Source organism: Hypanus sabinus, chromosome 15 (genome assembly GCF_030144855.1).
Source record: "Hypanus sabinus isolate sHypSab1 chromosome 15, sHypSab1.hap1, whole genome shotgun sequence".
NCBI lineage: Eukaryota > Metazoa > Chordata > Chondrichthyes > Myliobatiformes > Dasyatidae > Hypanus > Hypanus sabinus.
The window spans coordinates 21,860,154-21,881,057 of record NC_082720.1 but is presented as its reverse complement, the minus strand read 5'-3'; the positions used below and the strand labels follow the sequence as shown (position 1 = coordinate 21,881,057).

At 42.3% G+C, this 20,904-nt stretch overlaps 1 long non-coding RNA gene across 3 annotated transcripts in view; it reads right to left on the bottom strand.

The window, feature by feature from the left end:
* Window positions 1-4,979: 4,979 nt before the first annotated feature.
* LOC132405364 (uncharacterized) overlaps window positions 4,980-20,904 on the bottom strand; it is a 96,780-nt gene continuing 80,855 nt past the window's right edge. For all 3 annotated transcript variants that reach the window (XR_009515835.1, XR_009515833.1, XR_009515834.1), the window contains one exon: window positions 4,980-6,109. This is a non-coding gene — a long non-coding RNA (uncharacterized LOC132405364). The remainder of the gene's footprint in view (window positions 6,110-20,904) is intronic.

The window sequence follows — 20,904 nt, the reverse complement described above, 5'->3', positions numbered from 1 at the left end:
TGCTGAGTGAGAGGGAGTGTGGTGAGGGCCTTAGGGCTGATGTCACTGGTTAAATGAGGCAGAAGAATCATAGAAGAGTACAACACAGAAATGGGCTCCTTTGGCCCACCTCATCCATACTAACCTCAGCATCAAAGTGAAATGTATTGTGAAATTAAATACTATGTGCTACCCTGAGTTTAATTTTCTTGCAGGCATTTAAAGGGGAAAATACAGTGGAATTTATGATAAACTATACATAAACAAAGACTGACAAACAACCAATGTGCAGAAGAAGACAATCTGCAAAAATAAGAAAACAAATAAATAAATAAACAACACTCACTGAACATGAGCTGTAGAGTCTTTGAAAGTGAGTCTGTACATTGTGCAGTCAAGATATTCACACCAGTTCAAGGGCCTGATGGTTGTAGGGTAATAACTGTCCCTGAACCTGGTGGTGTTGGGCATAAGGTTCCTGTACTTCCCGCCCAATGGTAGTAACAGGAAGAGAGCATGGCCTGAATGATGGGTGTCCTTGATGATGAATGCTGCTTTCTATCTGACAGAGTTCCTTGTAAATGTGCTCAAAGATGGGCCTGAATGCCTAAATGCATTTGCCTGAATTAAGCCTATATCCTGCTATTCCTTTCCTATCTAAGTACCTGTCCAAGTGCCCTTTTACATCTTGTGCTTGTATCTGCCTCTATCACTTCTTCTAGCAGCTCATTCTATATAGCTACCACCCTCCACGCGAACACTTGCCCCTCAGATTTTGTTTATATCTTTGCCCTTTCACCTTAAACCTGAACCCTCTAGTCCTGGAGTACCCTGCCCAGGGGAGAAGACTCTGTCTGTTTTAAGAAGAAAAGATGGAGAGTCAGCTTAGAATCAAGTTGGAAGCTCTGAACTCGCGCCTTCATTGATGTTCCCTGGATCTTCTGCACACCCGTGTAACCCTTAAAACCACAGTGAAATTGCAATGAATTGGCACCCTTAGAACCTGGGTCACTGACGCTGTGAGGTGGCAGAATTAATATTCAGATCAACACCAAACATTATTTCACCCGATTTTTCCAAGTAAGAGGGCATTGTCAGCCTAAAAGATATCCAAGAGTACTGGTATGAGAGTTGAAAAGGATAAAGACTGGAATTAGAGATCTGGAAGAAGCTGCAGAATTAAGGAGAAACGGATCATGTTGTGATTTCACTATGACTACATGTTTCCATTTGAGGCACTGGACACTTTTGAACTGATCAGGGCTGACCTCACTGAAATCTACCGAATGTTGGAAGGTCTCAATAGAGTGGATGTGGAGCGGATGTTTGCTATGGTGGGGGAGTCTAAGACCAGAGGACACAACCCCAGAATAGATGGACGTCCTTTCAGAATGGAAATGAGAAGGAATTTCTTACACAAGAGAGTGATGAATCTGTGGAATTCATTGCCACAGGTGGCTGTAGAGGCCAAGTCATTGAGTATATTTAAGGCAGAGGTTGATAGATCCTTGATTAGTCAGGGTATGAAAGAATACAAGGAGAAAGAAGGAGATTGGGCTGAGAGGGAATATGACCAGCCTTGCTGAAATAGTGGAGCAGGCTCTTTAGGCCAAATAGCCTCATTCTACTCCTGTACCTCAAGGTCTAGTAGGGACGAGGATTATAAGCAAACAAGGCTTGATGTGAAATTGAAAATGGGAGATTTGGATGAGTGGAGGTGTACACTCACCTAGGTGATGGATTGACCTATGCATTATGTCATAGCTATCCAACTCTTTGTGTCTGCTAATGGAAAGGGAGGTCAACTGGATCTCATTATTGGCCGATCCATGTAATTTAATAATTCAAATCACTGGTTGCTCCCTAAATGTTTATCCTCAACCTATAACTTTCAGAAACTGCATTGCTCTTAGTCAGACAACAAGAGATCACACAAGGTACACTGCAGATGCTGCGGTCAAATCAACGTGTACAAAAGCTGGATGAACTCAGCAGGTCGGGCAGCATCCGTTGAAATGAGCAGTCAATGTTTCGGGCCGAGACCCTTCGTCAGGACTGAAGAAGGGGAGGGCAGGGGCCTATAAAGAAGGTGGGGGGAATGTGGAAGGTGCCAGGTGAAAAACCAATCAGAGGAAAGATCAAGGGGTGGAGGAGGGGGAAGCAGGGAGGGGATAGGCAGGAAAGGTGAAGAAGGAATGTAAGGGGAAAGCACTATGGGTAGTAGAAGGCAGAATCATGAGAGGTGATAAGCAGCTAGAAGAGGAGGCAGAGTGGAAGTGGAAAGGGGGAAGGGAGAGGGAGGGAATTACCGGAAGTTGGAGAATTCGATGTTCATACCAAGGGGCTGGAGACTACCCAGACAGTATATGAGGTGTTGCTCTTCCAACCTGAGTTTGGCCTCATCTTGGCAGTAGAGGAGGCCATGTATGGACATATCTGAATGGGAATGTGAAGCAAAGTTGAAGTGGGTGGCAACCGGGAGATCCTGTCTGTTGTGGCGGACAGAGCGGTCCCCCAATCTGCGTCAGGTCTCGCCGATGTAGAGGAGGCCGCACCGGGAGCACCGGATGCAATAGGTGACCCCAACAGACTCACAAGTGAAGTGTTGCCTCACCTGGAAGGACTGTCTGGGGCCCTGAATGGTGGTAAGAGAGGAGGTGTAGGGACAGGTGTAGCACTTACGCTTGCAGGGATAAGTACCAGGTGGGAGATCGGTGGGGAGGGACGTGTGGACCAGGCAGTCGCGGAGGGAACGATCTCTGCAAAAAGGGGTAGAGAGGGGTAGAGAGGGAAAGAGATCACACAACCTTTTGTTTTACTTCTTGGGCAATGCCTTGAGATTGAGGATGGCTTACTCTTACCCTCATTTTGAGAGTTCTGAGAGTAAATGAAGCCCCTTAGGAACTTCCCCATGTAAGTCCCATTGCAAAGAGGACATGGCAGTGCCTCTACTTTCTTAGAAGTTTGCGAAGATTGGGCACATTATCTAAAACTTTGACAAACTTCTACAAGTGTATGCTGGTTATTTCACGGTTTGGTATGGAAACATCAATGCTCTTGAATGGAAAAACCTACAAAAAGCAATTGATACAGCTCAGCCCATTACAGGGAAAGAACCATCCACCAGTGAGCACATCTACAAGGAATGCCAGCACAGGAATGCAGCATCCATCATCAAGGACGCCACCATCCAGGCCACCCTCTTTTCTCACCACTGCCATCAGAAAGGAGATACAGGAGCCTTAGGTCCCACATCACCAGGTTCAAGTACAGTTATTGCCCCTCAGCCATCAGGTTCTTGAACCAGAGTGCATAACTTCACTCACTTCAAGACTGAACTGATTTCAACCCTATGGACTCGATTTCAACAACTTTACAATTCATATTCTGAATATCTATCTATCTATTTATTTATCATCTATTTATCTCTATGTTTTGTTTGTTTGTTTACACAATATGTTGTCTTTTGCACATTCGTTTTTTGTCCATCTTTGTGTGCAGTTTCTTTTGTTTATTCTATTGGACTTCTCTGCATTTATTGTGAATGTCTGCAAGAAAATGAATCTCAGGCTAGTATATGGTCACATATATGTTCTTTAATAGTTAATTTACTTTGAGGTTTGGACTTTGAATTTTGAGGTCTGAACTGCTTCTTAGACCATGTAGATGGAGTGAGTTATGAGGCACAACACTTCTTCCACTGCTAGCACAGAGTCTCTGTGTAATCTCAATGCATTGTGTTGATGTTCCAAATACTATCTAGGATACTCATTCTCTACTTTCAATAGTCTTGGGATAGGGAATTCCAAGAATCAGTTGGGAATGTTGTGTTTTTTTCAAAGCAGCTTTGAACACGTCCTTGAACCTTTTCCTTTTTCCACCTGGGAATCTCTTTCCATAACAGAGCTCAGAATAGAGTGTCTGCTTCAGGAGTCCAGTGTAGGGAACATGAAAGGTATGGCCTATGCAACAGAGCCAGCTGACAGTACATTGGGCCTCAGTACTAGGAAAATTAGCCTCGAAAAAGATACTGATGTTGGTTTGCTTGCCCTCCCAGTGAATTTGCATTATTTTTCAGATACAGTTTTAGTGGTATTTTTCTAGTGCTTGGTGGGTGGGGGCTGCTGTAGGTAGTCCAGATCTCAGAGGCATAAGGAGGACAAGGAGCATCACTGCCTGAAAGAAAAGTCTGATGTTTTAATCATCGAGCACCCTTTTCTTTAATTGACCGAAAGCTGTGCTGGCACATTGACGGCAGTGAGTAATTTCATAATCAATGTCAGTTTTTGAGGAGAGGGGCTCCTGGGATATAGGAAGAGTCTCTCCATGAACCTTCATTGTTAGAGGAAAGCATGGTTCAGCAGGGACAGTTTAGTAGAGGATCTTGGTCTTGCAGATGTGAGTGTAAAGTCCAATTTTTCATGTACTTTAGTGAAAAAGTCAAATGTACCCTGGAGTTTAGCCCTTAACTGTGCACAACTGCAAGCTCAACTACTGAGGCTGGGTTTGTATTGCTTCTGGAGATTAGTTTCCTGAGCTGGACAGCTTCCCATTTGCTCTTCCACCCACTTCTTTCAGTGGCTTTTTTCCATACTCCTGGATTTCCATCCCTAAAATATTTGCCCCTCCTTCCTTTTACCTCTCAGCTCACTTAAGACCTTCTTTAAAAAAAAAACTACCTTCATCACTACTTTTAAGTAATTTTATTTCATCTCCCTAATATCTTGTTTGTTTTATTATCTGATTATTTGTAAATCAAACCTTTTGGGAAGATTTCCTACTAAAACCCTACGATTGCAGTACAATCATTAAAACCTGTCAAATGACGTTGATCTACTAATACATGGGAAAAGTAAAATTCAACCATGATTCACACAGACCACTCTGTCCCCCAGGCTTCCTGCAGTGGTTCTGAGAGGTTGCTGCACAAGAGTTGTCTTTTATTCCTATTTTCCTTTCCACGCCAAGCATTAGGCCTCCAAAGATAGAAAGTTAGCCTGTGCCCCCTCACGCTTCGTAAAATAAACTATTGGTTAATTTTATATTTGTCATTAGTTAGAACTGTCTTGCAGAGGAAAAGGATACTCAAAAAGGAAGTCTGTCCAATTTATTTTACTTACTTGGATATTAATTTTGTGCTAAGCATATAAATATGCCAACCATCTCTGGGTAACAAATGGGTTCAACTTCTACAGATGCCCATACCTTCATTTTGTCCATAGGTCAGAAAGTAACCAAAAATTTCTCAGTATGGTAATCACACCGCCACCATATTGTAATGATTAGCATCAAAAGCACCAGAGAAAGGTAGGAAAGAACAATCAGTAAAAGTGGAGAGAGAGTGGAAGTTAGTTCAACTATTCATAGGAGTAAATGTGCACAAGTATGTTAGACTTTATTGGGCCTTGCCTAGTACTAGGGGTTTCCATAAGTTCAATACTGTAGTTCCATTTAATATCAGAGAATGTATACAATATACAACCTGAAATTCTCGTTCTTCACAGACGTCCATGAAAACAGAAGAGGACCCCAAAGAATGATTGCCAATAAAAACGTTAGAACCCCAAAGCCCTCCCTACTCCCTCTCCCATACCATACAGCGGCAAAGCAATGACCCTCCCCCATCCCCAGTTACTTCAGCAAAAAAAGCATTAGCACCCTCCACCCACCAAACAAGTAACAGCAAAGCCCCCGAGAGATGATGATCCCCTTTCATAGCAAGAGAGGAGACCAACAGAGATGAGCAACTCACTGATTATTGTGTTAAAGTCTGTGGTGTCGCTTTTTCTCCCCGAGTTCTCCAACTCAAGAATCAGAATAAATTCTCCCCTAGCAATGAGAGAAAGAGAGAGAGAGCGACAGAGAGAGTGAGAGCATGATCTGAGTACAGAACCCCCGACAGCTGTTCCTGATGTTCTGTTTTCTCCTGAAATGCTTCAGTTGGTGACATCGGCAAAGAATCGGCTCGTCCACAGGGCCGCAAAGACTGAGGCATGCTCGTTTTCTAGGCTTCATCCTTGGGATAACGAAAAATGGCAGTCTTGAGCCCGAGGAAGCAGCTCCCATTGCCGCAAAGAACGGAAGTTTGAGAGTAGCTCTAGGTCAGGGTCTTTGACAAAACCCCATCCACCTTGAAAAGGAAGAAGAGAGACATTAAAGTTAGAAATTAGGCTGTTTCCACAGATGAGCTCGAAGGAGTTGCTGTTGAGCACCATCCAGATGTTAGTACCCTTAATGAATATTGTTGATAGATTTTCCAGTTGGTATTAAACCCCAGACACTTTTACACCTATGGATTCATATTCATTGAATAACCGAAGACAAAAAAAAACTTTTACTGTCACGCTGAATGCAAGCTTATCTTAAACACAAGACATTCTGAAGATGTTGGAAATCTAGGGTAACGCACACAAAACACTGGTGAACTCAGCAGGTCAGGCAGCACCTAGGAAGAGAAATAAATAGACAACGTTTTGGGCCAAGTCCTTCATTTTATGTGTGTTACAATCTTATCTCGTGCAGTTTGAATATTGATTGCTGCTTAAAATCATATACTCATTTCTTCTTACTCCTTGATTTCAGTGCAAGTCGTGCTGACCTGGAAATGTTTCCTCAGAGTAGAAAGCTCGTATGTGTAACATAATGAACTGTCAGTGGGACTTATGCACCAGTCATGTGATCCAGGAGATTTCTCTCGCCTGCTCCATGCCATGATGGGCTGATGTATGGAGATGCTTAGCCATACTCAATGGTATGCAGTGCACACCACTCCCACAACGTTTACTCAAACATTTGTGGCAGCCCTTTAGTATCAAGGATGACTTGCTTCTAGTCCAGTTTTGTGGATCTTCAGGTGACTGACTTGACCAGTGAGGGAACCACAAGAGCATCCTTAGAATGGAGCAGATATTGGCCAAACTTAGCTCCTGAGGCAGATTAATCCAGCCACCGCTTATATAAGCCCTCTGTGTACTCTCAATGCATCCACCCGAGGCCAACCAATACCAACCTAAGTGCATCTGTCTCGCAGTCATGGGCCAAAGTTCCCATAAGTCAGTGTGGATATTGCATTCCTTTGAGCACTCCTTTTTCCCTTCTGTCCACCTGGTAATCCCTTCCCACTTTGGGATAAAGTGTTTTCGGAGTCTGTTGCCAGGTATGAACTTCGTGGCCCACCCAGTGGAGCTGACTGAGTGTACTAGGGCCTCATACTGAAGAAGGGACGGTGTCATTGCTTCACTTATTCTTCCAGTGAACGTGAAGAGATTGTGGAGACAAAGTTGTTCCAGGACCTTGACATGCCTTCTGCAGGCGGTCCAAATCTCAGACACACATTTGAGAACAGAGATCACTTTTGTCCAGTAGAGGCCACGAGTCTTGTGCCTGCTACGATGTTTTGATCTCCAAATGACCAAAGGAAGTGCTGGTGCAATGAAGGCATCTGCAATGGTGTCTATCTTCACCGATGGTGGGGGCTCCAGGGAAATGGGAGGGGGGGCACATTTTCCTGAATGTTGATGGTCGACATGATACAGAACCACTCCCTCAATGCATATCTGAGGCTGCTTCAGCAAAACATAAACGGGACTTTTTTGAACAGTTTTAGTTTGTTTACATGGTCACCAGGAACTGACTGCCAATGGATGCCTATGACTCAATCCAAAACCCAGCAATTTCCCTTCACTTGCTCCTCTATTCCAACATAAGAGAAGAGACGTGTGTACAGGTCCTGCTAAAGTTATGGAGCACAGCTGACTAACGTGTCTGGGCAGCAGTGAGTGCACTCTGCTCACAGCTTTGGAAACCTGGCTTGGATGGCCACCTCAGGTACTGTCTGTGTGGAGTCTCCACACTCTCCATGTTATCACAGGGCTTTCGCACCATGCTCCAGGTCCCTCCCAAAGGTGAGCGGGTGGATGAATTGACCACTCTTCATTCCCTTCTAGCATGAGTGAGTGGCTAAAGAATAACGAGGAGGAATCAATGGGCATGAGTGAGAGATGATAGTTACTGGAGTACAGGGAAATAAAGAGTGGGATAGAGATTGATGGGTTTGTTCTGGCATGAAGATGGTGGACCGAATAGCCTTCTATGTTGTAATTTGTAAGTAAGATGTATCTAAGTGCGTGCACTGGGCTTCTGGCATAGTCAAATTTGTTAATGACAAACCCTAGCATGAGACATATTAGACCACACAACAGATGATTAACCTGCTTTGACTAGACTACCTTAATCTGGCTAACCAGAATCAAAATCAGATTTAATATCACTGGCATATGTTGTGATATTTGTTGATATTGTGACAGCAGTACAGTGCAATACATAATAATAGATGGAAAAGACTGTGCTTTACAGTATATACATATTAAATAGTTAAATCAAATGAGTAGTGCAAAAATAGAAATAAAAACATAGTGGGGTAGTCCTCATGGGTTCAATGACCGTTCAGTAATCAGATGGCAACTTTTCAAGCTGGCCTGGTTAAAACCCCCAGAATGAGGGAAAGGCATCAGGATGAGTTGTTTCATGCCTGAAGATGACATCACTCAATTCACCTAGAGCGGGGGTCGGCAACCTGCGGCTCCCGAGCCATTTGTGGCTCTTTCACCTCTGTGCTGCGGCTCCCTGTGGCTTTGGGAAATAATTGGTCAGTATTTAATTAAAATGTATTTTATGTTAGTTTGTTAGCTTTTGAAATGTAATTCTAAATTTGAAGATTATGGTGATCTTGTACAATCTAAGTGTGGCGACACATTTCCTCACAATTAGCCAGCATTCCGGCTAAGGGAGATAGCCTACAGGGGTTTGTGAGTACGCGTCTTTTGCAGCATCCGCGTCCATGGGGGCTGGGTTGAGGGAGGCTTAAAAGCAAGGCTGTTTAGTTCGAATAAAGTTATTCGACTGCAGTTTACTGACTGCGTGAGCACACCGCTACAACGTGTTTTTATCGCTATTAATATACGTCACCACTGCCAATACCTGACACCCGCAGTGCGCGATTTCTTTAATTTTTCGATCCAAGGTAAGCCAACTATGGAGAATTCTAAAAAAAGAAAAGTGACTGAAGAAAACAGAACGTTTAATGATACGTGGACAGATTCATTTGCTTTCACTGTTGACGAGACTGGTTTACCGGTATGCTTAATATGCAATGAGAAACTAGCAAACAACAAAAAGTCAAATATCGCAAGGCATTTCCAGAATAAACACGCAGCCTTTGCTCAAAAATATCCGGATGGAGATGAGAGAAAAAAAAGCCGTTTCGGAACTGATGCGGAAGGTTGATCTGAGCAAAAATCATTTCCAGAAATGGATGAAGTCTGGAAAATCAACGACATACGCCAGTTATATTGCCGCTCAGGAAATAGTCAGGCACGGGAAGCAGTTTACAGATGGTGAATATATAAAAGAATCTTTCATTAAGATTTCAGAACATCTATTCACGGACTTTAAAAACAAGAGTGAAATTGTGCAGAAAATCAGGGATATGCCCCTCTCTGCAAAGACTGTCAAAGACAGAACCATAAAAATGGCAGAAGACATCACAAGACAGCAAATTAAAGACATCAATTCAGCTGTGGCCTACTCGATTGCCTGTGACGAGTCTAAAGACAAAGGTGATATTGAACAAATAGCGTTGTTCTGCCGGTATGTAAACTCTGCCGGGCCACAGGAAGAACTGATTGAGTTGATACCTCTAAAAGACCAAACACGTGGGGAGGACATCTGTGAGGCTGTCTTGAATTGTTTAAGAGCCAAAGGAATAAAGACCACCCATCTGGTGTCAGTAGCTACTGATGGGGGCACCGAATATGACGGGAACGCACAAGGGAATTGTGGCTTTACTGCAGAAGTCGCTGGACAGAAAGCTGCTGACTTTTCACTGCATCTTGCACCAAGAGGCACTGTGCGCTCAAACATTTCCTCCGGAATGCACAGAAGTAATGGATGTTGTCATTCAGATTGTCAATAAAATAATGGCAAAAAGTTTAAATCACCGTCAATTCCGTTTGTTACTGGACGAGCTGGAAATTGCATATTCTGATCTCCTGCTGCACAACAAAGTCTGATGATTGTCCAGGGGGGAGGTGCTGAAACGCTTTGTCGCGTGTCTGGAAGAAGTGAAAACTTTCCTGGGCAGCAAAGGGCTCAACTTTCCTGAGCTGGAACAGCCAGAGTGGCTGGAAAAGCTACACTTCATGGTAGACATGACAGCGCACCTGAACACGCTGAACACAGCTCTTCAACGGGGTAAGGACGTACAGCCCTGCACATGTTGGAGGATGTTTTGGCATTCGAGCGCAAGTTGACGTTGCTTGCCAGAGATTTACAGAAAGGCACATTGTCTCACTTCCCCAATTTGAGAGAGTTCAAACAAGGTCACGACATGATAAATTCGGAGTATTTACATTCTGCAATCATCGCAATGCAAACATCGTTTGGGAAACGCTTCTGTGAGTTCAGAGAGGAAAAAAACACATTATCCTTCCCGGTCACTCCCCTAAGCATCGATCCATCCCTACTAAATACGACTGCATTGTCAGGTGTGAGTCAACCTGAACAAGTATGATAAATATTTTAATTGCCTATTATTTTACGTATATTCATATGTTTTCATTGTTCAGTGAAATAGTCCTTTTATTTTTCAGGTTGACAGCTGGCTGACGTTATTTTTGGTTTGCTGCTGGCGGCAAATTTAAGTTTGGCGTTTTTCATAAATACAAGAAGGACTCAAATAGACGTTGAGTATTTTACTTAAAAGTAACCTTCAACCCAACGTCTTTTTTTCGGAGTTCAAAATGTTTTTGTTGCATGCAGAAATGTAATTTCATTTTCTCTGCAGGAGTTCATCAATTTCATAAATGCAACACATTATAGTTTGTTTATACATAGCATAAAGGCAAAACAAAACGTTGTATGCAGTGTTATTTCATTTTAAATGTCAAGCGGGTTTTGCGGCTCCCAGTGTTTTCTTTTCTGTGGGAAACGGGTCCAAGTGGCTCTTTCAGTGGTAAAGGTTGCTGACCCCTGACCTAGAGCCTGTCTGACATTGGCCTGAGGTGGGACATATACCTCAGCCAAGAAGATGGCTGAAAGCTCCTGCGGCAGATAAAATGGACGACGGTTGATCATGAGATGTTTCAGGTTGGGTGAACGAGACTGTCACCCAGTCTGTGTCCGAGCCACCACATTTGCACACAATGAAGAGTTCATCATGAAACATACTTCACCTCCTTTGCCTTCAAGAGACTCAGCAGTCCTATGCTGGCAGTGTGTTGTGAACCCATGAATCTGAGTCGTTGCGTCCAGAACGGAAGGGGTTAACCAAGATTCCATAACACGTAAAACACAACCAGTCCTGATGTCCCTCTGGTGCAGCACTCCAGCTCTGAGATCTTTGATTTTATTCAGCAGAGACTGGATGTTTGCCAGCAAGATGGTTGGTATTGAGAGTTGAAATCCATGCTTTCTTAGACAAACTTTTAAGCCAGCTCGGCATGCCCTCTTCTGCTGTCCTAAAGGGGGATCACGACCAGAGTCCTTAAAGTAAGTAGAGAAATAGTGAAAGGGTTCCTACCAATCATTGTGTTCCATAAGCCTTGCTCTGATTTACTTAACAGAGCAAAATCTCTTTGAAATCTTATTTGAGAAAAGTCTCAACTGTGAAGAAAACCTTTGCAGCAACACACAGTAAAAAGGGAGAGCAGATCACAGAGCTCAGCTCCACGTACAACCATATCTTAATGTAAGTCAGCATTATGTAATAATCACTGGGGATCAGCTAACCTAAACGGTGATAGTGAGCAAAATAAAACATCTTGACTTCTGTGGGGACATTTGCAATGAACTTGTGGTTGTTCCACACGTATCAGAGACATCGTTTTATTGGCTTATAATCACCCACAGGAACTCTGCTGATTTTTTTCTATTGTCAATTGTTAGGACGCCAAGTCTAATTGTACCACCCTTGCTGCAAATAGGCTTCAGCTCAGCACAGTTGAGACTTCAAACCTGAGAACAGGCCAGTCAATGAGCCTAGTGTTTAATGTGTTGATCGACTGCCTTCAGGGGATCTTGCTCCCTTCTCACAAATTTTCAGTGACTGTGAGTGAATACATTAAAAATACCAATATTTATACTCACAAAGATGACACTTTAAAATATACATTTCACTGCAAATCTGAAAGTTTATTGAATTTGCTAAATTAACCACGAGTGAATCATCCATCACTACCATTATTCATTTTAATTATTATTGCAGAGAAAAATAATATAATTTTCTGAGAATATCTGAGGAAATGTACGTAAATGTCCTGAAAACCATAGACAAGAAGCTGGATTGCATAGCATATGTTATGGGTCAGTTTCAACTCTACACAGTCTAGATCACACTGGAGAGCATTTTCAGATGAAATTGCTCCAGATGGAAAATTTGACTGGGCACTCCTGTTCACCACTGATTTTGCAACAATCTTTCTCTGGAGTCAGGCACACACCAAATGATGTCAATTTTCACTTGGCACCCATACTGACATGAAGCTCTAGTCTTTGACTATCACAAGAAATTTTTGCTCCAATCAGGAGCACATTTTTTTCTCCCACCCACCGCATTTCATGGGTCACTCTGTTGGTATTGGAAGACCTGAATGGATATCTGCAGAATTGATTGCAGACTGCTCAGCTACCTATCAAAATTCAGAATAGAACCGTAGGAACAGGCCCTTCAGCCCAAATGGTTTGTGCTGGCCAAAATGTCTGCCTGAGCTAGATCTATTTGCTTGCATGTGTCTACAATCCTCCAAGCTTTTTCTGTCCATATACCTGTCCAAATGTCTTTTAAACATTGTAATTGTACCTACCTTTACAACTTCCTCTGGTAGCTCATCCATATACCCACCAAATTCTCTGTGAAAAACGTACTTTTCAAATCCCTATTAAATCTTACTCCTCTCACCTTAAATCCAGGTCATCTAGTTTTAGACTCCCCTACTCTGGGGGGAAAAACTATGACCATCCACCTTTTCTAAATCCTTCATGATTTTATTTACCTCTTTAAGGTTACCCCTCAGCTTCCTACACTCCAGAAAAGTTCCAGCCTGTTCAGCCTTTCCTTAGAAGTTCACTAGGTTGATTCCAGGGATGAAGGGCTTGATAGATACAGAAAAGTTAAGTAAGTTAGGCCCATGGTCATTGGAATATAAGAGGGGATCTTACTGAAACATATAATGATAAAAGGATGTTTTTCCTTGTGGGAATAACTAGAGCAAGGGGGTAGAACTTCAGATTAAAGTCTTATTTTGGATGTCAATAGGGTGGAGTTTCTTCTCCCAGAAGGTCATGACTCTTTGGAATTCTCTTTCCAAGATAGCTCAGGAGGTGAAAATGGAGATGGTATCTACAAGTATATTCATGATGAAGATTGACAGACATTTAGTACACAAGGGTTTGGAGTATGGGGAAGTGGTGTTAAGATTATGATATTATTGAATGGTGTTGAGGACGGGAGAGACCAATCAACCCACTCCTATTCCTGTTCCATGTTTTGAATTCAATTGACTTTATTTCTTACATCCTTCACATACATGAGTAAAATTCTGTATGTCTCTGTCTAAATGTGCAATGTGCAATCATTTATAATAATTTACACCCTTTGCTAAGATACTCATTCCATGGTCACCTGAGCAACAACAGTGGAGACATTTTTATGGCCATGGCTGATCTTTCATGGCAGAATGAGAACCTCAGGGCACAAAGCTAAACAAGACCATCAGAAAAAAAAAACTCTCTGCCTCAGGATTTTCAGGAAAACTACTTTATATGTGATGAAAAATTGATTCCCTGCCTCCATTTTTCCCAAGATTGTCATGTCTGAAGGTATGTGATATCCTGCAGTAAGACCTTGCCCATATGAAGGCCAAGGCCAAGTTGTCAGCCAATTTCCACATCTCAGGATCTTTCCAAGCAGTTACAGCGATGTTGTGCAAAGGTTCCCAATTTGTGGCTCAAGGCTGTTTCAGAGAGGTGACCCAGACACTGTAACTGTGAAAGAATTTACTTTAATTTCTTTCAAGAACAGGTAGCAACTTGGGCACAGAGATATGTTACCATTGCTGGTTTGCATCAGTTGCACTGCTGAGCCAACAGGCTCTCCCCTTGACAACATGGACCCTTTAATATCATGAAAAATTTCCACTTCCTCAGTGTCCAGGTGATGGTGGATCACAAGAAGAATTTTCTCATGGTGAGATAAAAACAGAGTGCATCCAGCAGGTCAGGCAGCATCCGTGGAGGGAGAAACAGGGTTCACACTTCAGGTTGATGATCTTACACCAGAAACGAAAAAGATGTTACAAATAGAGCAAACATCATTTCTGTGTTTCCACCTCACCCCTTCTTCTCTGCAACTTAAAATATAAATATTCTAACTTTCCTTCATAGTGATAAAGGGTCATCCACCTGAAATGTTAACACCTGATCTTTCTTCACAGATGCTGCCTGACCTGCATTTCAGGTTTCCAGCAATTGCGCTGCTTTCTTTTTCTCCAGGTCAATATCAGGTTTCTGAACTGCACATGTGACTCACTGGTCCTTCAGGAATTTCACTGTGGGACAATTTTAATAGCCTGCATTGTCTGAAGAGAAGGGCACTGGGGTGTGAGAGTAATGCACTTCCTACATCCTGGATTGCTCACACACACTCCAAACTCAGCAGCTGAACATTGATACAATGAGATGCACTTTAGTTGCAATGAGAATTGCCATTGGTCTCCTCAATGTGAGATGTTCCCCATGTCAGCGTTTGAGTGCGCTGCAGAAATGTCCAACACAGTGGGTGGTGACATAATTGGGGGGCTGTTAAACCAGCAAACCAGCTGGCCAGAGAAAGATCAACAAGGAGACAGATCCCTAGGACCATGAGGCAGAGCTTGAAGAGAAGCAGGAGTGAAAGGAGTAAGAAGAATTAGAATCAGGTTTATTATCTCTGAAATATGTTGTTCTGCAAGACAAAAATTATTATAAGTTACAACAATAAATAGTGCAAAAGATGAATAACAAGTTACTGTTCATGGATTCTGATGGTGGAGGGGAAGAAATTGTTCATAAAATACTAAGTGTGGGTCTATAGTCTGCTACCCCAGCTCCCTGACGGTAATAACAAGAGGTCATGTCCTGAATGGTGTGGGTCCTTAGTGATCGATACCACCTACTTGAGGCACTACCATAAGACATAGCAGCAAAATTAGGCCATTCGGCCCATTGAGGCACCTCTGCCATTCCATCATGGTTGATTTATTAACCCTCCCAACCCTATTCTCCTGCCTTCTCCCCATGGCCTTTGATGACCTTACTAATCAAGAACCTATCAACCTCCATTTTAACTATATCCAGTGATTGGCCTCCACCGCCACCTCTGGCAATGAATTCCACAGATTCATCAATCTCTGGCTAAAGAAATACCTCCTCATCTTTGTTCTAAAATGATGCCCTTCTACTCAGAGTCTGTGCTCTCTGGTTCTAGACTCCTCCACTATAAGAAACATCCCCACCCCCCACCACCACATCCACTCTATTAAGGCCTTTCAATATTCGATAGGTTTTAATGAAATCTCACCCCATTCTTCTAAACTCCAGCGAGAACAGCTCCAGAGCCACCAAGCACTCCTCACACATTAACCCTTTCTTGGCGATGCCCTACGTGACTGAGAAGGTTGTATCCATAATGGAACTGGCTGAACAACAAGAGCAGGTAGACTGCTGGATTCAGAATCCACAACCTCACCTTCCAGTCAAGCAGAGGAGGAAAGCATTTACTGCTCGAGTTATACAAAACTCAGGTTGCAGAGAACTCATTTTCTTTAAGAGCATAATGCAAACACATGGCCCATTCCTCCTAAGTGCAGAACACCAACACATTACATTTCCTGTTGAGGGTTTTAGCACAAAATGCAGGCATATCTCCTCACAACAAAGACAGGTACAATTCATGTTATTGTCGTATTCTGCTGCTAGGTCTGTGTAATTCTGATCAGCCATTTGATTGCACCTTCCTCTCTCTTGTAACTCATTCATGCAACCTCAATTGCATATTCATTTGTAAGGTAGTTTGAAGTTTAGTTAAAATAGATACAGAGACTCCTGACATCAGCTTAGCAACTGGGATCTGTTGTAAAACCAGGGAAATTAGACTAACACAGCGTCAACACTTTTGTTCAAAGATCTCTAGAGACCGTTGTTGCCCTGATGATACATTCATGCTATCAGACAGGTAAACACTTGGCTTCCATTCCCAAACAGGCCTGAGGCATATTATCTGAGCAGCAATCTGATTGAATTCTTCCAAATATCCTCACTTTGAAATTCTGAAAAGAGGGTTAATTATAAGAACGATGGCAAAAGAACAGAAGATCATTGAGGAACAGGAAATGATTCATCAAACAGACCAATCCTTCTTTTATTGATCTCATCCCCACCCTTCTTCCTGATACCATATTTTTCCGTTCTTTTTTCTCAATGCAGAAACATTCTAGATTGCTTATTGAATCTTTTACCTCTGTAGTTTTCTCTGTCAGACTTGCAGAAGAAAAGTTATCAATAAATGAAACTCATGAATTGATGCCAGTTGCTGGTTTGATAACCTATTCTTTGGGTTGTAGTTTTTCTCACTCTCTTGGCTGTTGGAAGGCTTTGGTGTATTAACTGCCACAGCCAAATGAAATTGACTCCTTCTTAGCTGCTAATATCACACTCTGTACTGCAAAGGGTATAGAAGCGTGGGTCCAAAATATGGTTTCTTCTCATTCCCAGTAATGGAAAATGCCTGATCAATGCAGGAACCAGAATGCTTCCTTAACAATGACTGTAAAACGAGGAGATGCAGCCCATATGATTCTGTGTTACAATCTACTACTCAAAGAGCAATTAAACTCTGTTTCTTTTTGCAAACCCCAAAAAAACATTGAACATGTTTAAAAGGGTCAAACGTTAACTTATTATCAAAGTATACAACTCTGGAATTCTTCTTTTCCAGATAGCCATGAAGCCAAGAAAGAAAAGAACAGCAGCACGATCATCATTCCTAAAATTCCCATCCCCACACAAAAATGAACAAAAATGGAACAGAAACATCAACCTCCAAATCCCCCTCCCCTGCACACAAAAAATTCAATATTCATTATGGTTTATATGTATAAATGCATGAATTGCATATGTCATCATGGTACCACCTAATATATGTGTGCCTCACTTAAAATAAACTTGAAGTTAGACCTGCATTCCCAAATTCCCATGTCTTCCTTTGAATTAGTTTAATATTTTGAAGTTTTGTAACCTTAATGACAAAGATATTTTTAAAATCAAACCTGAGATGGCTATTGGCTTGAAGCACAGCAGGATGTTCAAGCTAAAATTAAGAAACACAGCGAGAGACAGTCAAGTTTTAATAAAAAGTAGCACAGCATGTGTTCTTTGGAAGGGGAGACATAATTGAGCTTTTCACAAAACAACAGAAAATGGAAGAATTCATGGGTTCTTAAAGAGTAAATACTGGGTGATAATCATAATAAACAAAAGCACAAATGACTGCCTGCATCAGAAGGATTGATGAGTTTGATTACACAGTGGGTAACTGGCTCATGTATACTGAGCTAATTGAACAATATTTTGAAGCAAATAAAATAGCCAATGAGAAGCAAGTACTAATTTTACCAAGTGCATTAGGTTTTATGGCGTATAGTTCGCTTTGATGTCTGACTGCTCCAACCAAACCAGCAGAGGTGAGCTTTGCTCATATTGTCATAGTAATGCAACAACATTTAGACCAGAAGCCATTGTTCATTACAGAATGCTTTAGGTTTCATAAGCAGAATCAGAAAGATGTAGAGTGCATTTCAGCATATGTGGCTGAACTGAAGAGATCGTCTGACAATTGTCAATTTGGTAACGGTCCTAATAATGCACTGAGAGATTGTTTAGTTTATGGAATCTTACAAGAAAGCATTCAAAAACATCTCCTAACTGAAGCATGATTTATATTTAAAAGAGCAGTTTAAATCACTGTTTCAATTGAAACTGCTGACAGAGACACAAATGAGTTGTGACAGGAATGAAAGTGAATGTGAATTAAAATAAAAACTGGCCAGGCTAAATGAATTGGTTTACCATTGTGGTGGGGGCTCACATACACCAAACAAATGCAAGTTTAAAAGTGAAACATGTAGACAATGTAACACAATAGGACACATACAAAGAGCATGTTGGGCAGACAAAAATAAATGGACTGCACAGGGAAGAGAAAATGCTAAAAGTCAAGTTGCAGTTTTAAGAAAAGCATTAATCTGCAAGCTATTGATGGAAACTCTGATAATGATGAGAGTGGCACAGGACTACGTAACCTTGAGATTTACTGTGTGTAAATTAGCAATAGACAAGCAATATAGTTTATGCCAGAAGTGAACAGCAAGTAAAATGGAATTGGACACTGGCTGAGCTGTTTCAGTCATTCCACAAAATTAACTTGAGAGGCATTTCAAAGATACTAAACTGAAACCTGCAGATATTCAACTAAGAACCTTTACTGGAGTAATGATAACTCCTGTGGGAATGACATTTGTAATAGTGAAATACAACAACCAATAAGCCACATTGAGCTTGTATGTGATAAAAACAAGAGGGCCAGCATTCTGGGGATGTGATTGGCTGAGACAGCTACAAGTAGATTGGAGATCCATCCACCATTTGCATGTCACGACCCCTGCAATGAAACCACTAGAAAGCAAATTAAAAAAGGTACTGGATGATGCCAGAACGGTCTCCATGCCAAACACCATGAACCATTGCCCAACAGAGGATAAGCAGGTGTTGGTGCCAACCTCTGTGCCTCTGCTTGGAAAGCATATTGGACCAAAGAATGACGATGCTACTCAGAGGAAGTGACGAAAGCAGTGACCTGAAAACAATGGTTTTTGAAGGCAACGTACTGTATCTGAGAATGCTTCTGATATGTTAAGCAGGCAGTTACTTGCAAAATGTGGCTTGGTTTTAAATGGAAGAGAGTTCAAGGGGCTTCAGGAAAGTTGCAAGCGTTCCAATTTTTGTGAGTATAAAGAACCAGAATCTGCTCTGTGTGCATTAAGGTCATTGCATGAACTTCAAGTTGAAGACAAAATATTCCTCGTAAAACCAAAGCCCAGCTGGATGAATTGAGGTCCATGGAGACACGAGAACAAAAGATTCGTCAGGTGATGTTGTGGATAAGGAAACCAGATTGTAAAGGGGGCAATAGGATTAATAAGAGAATAGTCCAGTGAACTAAATACACCTTCCCAAGATCGAGGTGCACAAACTAGAAGACGGAAAAGGAAGGGGAAGAAAGTGGCCATCAGTACCACTTCCTGTAGTCTCAGAACCTCCGCAGTATCTGAGAATATTTCACAGCAATAAGCCTCACCTGCCAAGCACAGTGATTACCCTTGTCAGGAAAGACGTTCTCCCACAAGAGTAAGAAATCCTACAGAGCGATTAAATGTTTAGGGCTGAATGGGGCAATTTGAAATTTACTATGCTGTGGATGTGTGTATATAGTAATTGTGCTAAATAATATACTGTGTATATAGCTAATGCTTTCTATATTGATTTGGAGTTTATAGCTAAGCAAGGAGGAGGGTTGTGTACTTAATATTTCAGTAATATTCGAGTAATCTTGTCAATATATTTGTTTAAGCATTCTTGTTTGTGTTGATAATTCATTATGGGTTATACTATGTATAAAGATGTGAATTGCATATGTCATCACACTACAATGTGATTCATGTCTACCTCGCTTGAGGTAATTAAGTTAGACCCGCATTCCCAGACTCCTGTGGCTTTCTTTGAATTAGTTTAATACTTTGAAGTTACAAAGCGTAACAATCTTCAGCACGTAAGAAATCCAAGGAAAGTATAGAGGACAATGCCAGGCACTTGACTCACATCATGTAACAGATCATTGAATATGTAATCACAAACACAAACGATTCCATCGATGCTGTAAACCTTGAGCAACAAACACAAAGTGCTAGAGGGGCTCTGCAGGTCAGGCAACATGAATACTCTCCAACCTGCACCGATGACCCCTTCTTCCATCTTCAGCCTTCCTCTTCTTCCTGGACACCCTGCGCTGGTCTTCCACCTGCTCTATATCTTTTCATTGCTAACTGCCAACGAGAGATACCACTCCTGTCTCCAGTTCTAACCTCACTTCTTCTGAACGGTCTCCTCTCCACTCTCTCTGCACTAATTCTAACCTCACCGTCAAACCCGCGGAGAAGTGGGGCGCTGTAGTAGTCTGGCTTCAGACCTCTACCTTGCTGAAGCCAGGTGCTAACTCTCAGACTCTTACCCCTCGAACAGCACTCCACTAAGGAGCACCAGGCCATTGTCACCTGCACCATCACTGACCTTATTAACTCTGGGGATATCCCATCCACTGCCACCAACCACATATTCCCTTACCCTGTACCTCCCGTTTCTACCTCCTACCCAAGATCCAGCCAGGTAGACTCATTGTTTCTGCTTGTTCCTGCCCTACAGAATTCATATCTGCCTACCTCAGGTCTGTTTTATTCCAACCCACCCCCCTGGTTCAGTCCCTTCCTACCTCCATCCATGACACTTCACATGCTCTGCATCTTTTCAATGATTTCAAGTCCCCTGGCCCCGCTTGTCTCATTTTCTTCATGGATGTCCAGTCCCTATACACCCCCATCACCCGTCAGGAGGGCCTTAAAGCACTCCACTGCTTTCCAGATAACCGACCCACCTATTCCCCTCCACCCCCACTCTCCTCTGTCTGGCAGAACTGGTCCTTACTCTCAATAATTTCTCCTTCGGCTCCTCCCACTTCCTCCAAACCATGGGCACTGACATTGGTCCCAGCTATGCCTGCCA